The sequence below is a fragment of the Procambarus clarkii genome, chromosome 52 (genome assembly GCF_040958095.1).
Source record: "Procambarus clarkii isolate CNS0578487 chromosome 52, FALCON_Pclarkii_2.0, whole genome shotgun sequence".
Taxonomy (NCBI): Eukaryota; Metazoa; Arthropoda; class Malacostraca; order Decapoda; family Cambaridae; genus Procambarus; species Procambarus clarkii.
In genome coordinates, this window is record NC_091201.1 from 13,180,034 (window position 1) to 13,182,901 (window position 2,868).

Genomic DNA, 2,868 nt, shown 5'->3' on the forward strand with positions numbered 1-2,868 from the left:
TTCCCATTTTCAATAATTATGGCCAGAGGATTAAAATGCCGGCTCTTGTCTGGGCTGATTTCGTCTCCTAAGCAACCAGCATTCATCTTACCACATTAAACCCGTTTTCCCTTAGTGAGGTATTCCCACACTGTTTCACATTTTTTTTTTCAAAGTTCATTTTCGAGCGAAAATTGTATATTGAACATAAGAAATTAAATTGCAGAATGCCTTTTACAGGACCTTCTATTTACTTTTCCAATCTTTGTTACCCAAAACATCATCTCCAGTAGGTCTATTCCCTATTAATATCCCCTTTCATCTCCATTTATACCCATCAATAGTGTCACTCCATTAATATTCATACGGTCCTATTTGTCCCCTTATTACCCAGCAGTGTGATTGGTAAATCTGGGTTTCAGGGACAGTGGAGTTTTGGTATCTTCCTTGTGCGCGGTTATATTTAGCACGTCTCAATAAACAATAAACGATAAACACCAAGAACAGTCTAGCATTTATTAGTGTCATGAGAACCGGAATCGTCTGTTACCATTAAATATGGCTTACCATTCCTGAAGTAATCTGTCTGATTTGCAGAGCACTTTCTATTGTTATATGTTAAATAAAATTTATTTAGAAGAATCTATTGCAATTTCAAGCAAATGAGTAAGAATGAATAGTTATTGTGCTTCTATGCTACAAGCTGTACATTGGGAGGCTGGCGACTGCTTCAGGCGCACTAACACAGTTCAGGTCTTTTTGTGTGTGGGATTACACTTCCACGCCATGGAGAAGATCAGGATCGGATCAAACATAACTGAGGCAATGACCATTACATATGTCTAGCAATATGTGTCATTACCAGGGTATTCAAGGCCAAAGGACGAATGATATGTTTTAGAGTGTCAAGGCGGGGCGTGGTCGAACGACCAACACATTCAAGCAAGGAGAGTCGAGTTTGAGATTAGAATCTGAGAGGAGTTCGTCCAGAAAAGGTTCACGTCCACCGTCGGACGACCAAGAGAGATGAGAGACCCAGAGCAAGGTGTGAACCAGTTGTAACAATTGTGTACAGTCGAACTTTTGTGGATGTGTGAACAGATGAGTAATGACAGGCTGACCCTGGGGAGAGACTTCTGTGATTCTTGGTGGGAGTTTAGAACGTTTGTGCGAGGTATGGGCCGGTTTGGGTCTATACCTTAGACTAACTGGTCCAAAGTATAGACCAGTTATGTTGGACTAAACACCCATTTTTGAGTGTTTAGTTTCGAACTCGGGATCCTCAATTACAAGTCGAGAACATAGTCACAGTGTTATCGAGACAAAAAGATTATCGGGCCTGTCCGGGAGTTGAACCCGGGCCTCTCGCATCCTACGCGAGAATCATACCACTAGACTAACAGGCCTTTATATATATATATATATATATATATATATATATATATATATATATATATATATATATATATATATATATATATATATATATATATATATATATATATATATATATATATATATATATATATATATATATATATATATATAAATATATATATATGTATATATATATATATATATATATATATATATATTTATTTATATATATATATATATATATATATATTTATTTATATATATATATATATATATATATATATATATATTTAGAATAGATTTAGATTTAGATGTTAGATTCTATCAAAAGTTTATCTGCACTGAGTGTTACAGGTTCATGTCATTTAGTATCATCTGGCTCGACAGCAAATGGTGACTGTAACAGTCTGACGAATATAATACACATTTATCCTTTATTAATTAACGTTATAATTCATGATCATCCGATCAGCCAATTTAATGCTACCACTATGAAGTAATGTTAGGTTATTTTTATGAGAACGCGCTACGCCACCATGAGGACAAGGATCCGAAATTTGAAGGACTTAAGGAACGTTCGTAAACCAATTGAACCAATTAGATTGTCGTGAATCGAATGACGACCTACGACCTGCAATGGTGCGTTATGGATTTCTTCACTACGCCATATCACTTTGGTCCTGATTTGGTCAGGAAATCAGAGACGTTTACCTTGATTTGTTTCTCATGGTTTATGATGTGGAGGGTTCGCAACCTGTTCAGTGAGGATCGTGTTTTGTAAACCTATGTCGAAGTAAACACCGGGTCTTTACCTTATTTTTAAAAATTTCATATAAATTTAGATAAATTTTATATCTACATTTGAAACTGTGTATTGCGTCTGCCTCTACCACATCGCTGCTTAATGCATTCCATCTGTTAACTACTCTGACACTGAAAAAGTTCTTTCTAACGTTCCTGTGGCTCATTTGGGTACTTAGTTGCCACCTGTGTCCCCTTGTTTGTGTACCACCCATGTTTAACAGTTTATCTTTATCTACCCAATCAATTCTTCTGAGAATTTTGTAGGTAGTGATCATGTCTCTCCTTACTCTTTTATCTTCCAGTGTCTTGAGTTACATTTCTCGCAGCCTGTCCTCGTAACTCATGCCTCTTAGTTCTGGGACTGTCCTAGTGGCATAACTCTGAACTTTTTCCAGCTTCGTCTTGTGCTTGACAAGGTACGGGCAAGTGTGTGAGTGTTTCTGAGAGTACATGTGGGAATGAGTGTGTGTCTCAGAGAGTACCTGTGGGAGTGAGTGTGCGAGTATCTCTCAGAATTCCTTGGGAAGTGATTGTCTTTGAGAGTACTTGTGAGAATGAGTGTCTGAATGCCTATGTAAGTTTCTGAGAGAGAGTACTTCTTTCAGGGCTCTTGTGATTTTTATTTGAGAACCTCAGTAAATTTATCTGTGAATCCCTCTGTGAGTGTCTCTGAGTATGTCTTTGATTACATTTGTATTTTTATGAGTG

The 2,868-nt window shown here is 36.8% G+C and overlaps 1 non-coding gene across 1 annotated transcript; it reads right to left on the reverse strand.

Annotated features, from left to right (window-relative positions):
- Positions 1 to 1,314: 1,314 nt before the first annotated feature.
- Positions 1,315 to 1,385, reverse strand: TRNAP-AGG (transfer RNA proline (anticodon AGG)). Its single transcript has one exon. It is a non-coding gene; the product is annotated as a tRNA-Pro (tRNA).
- Positions 1,386 to 2,868: the final 1,483 nt, after the last annotated feature.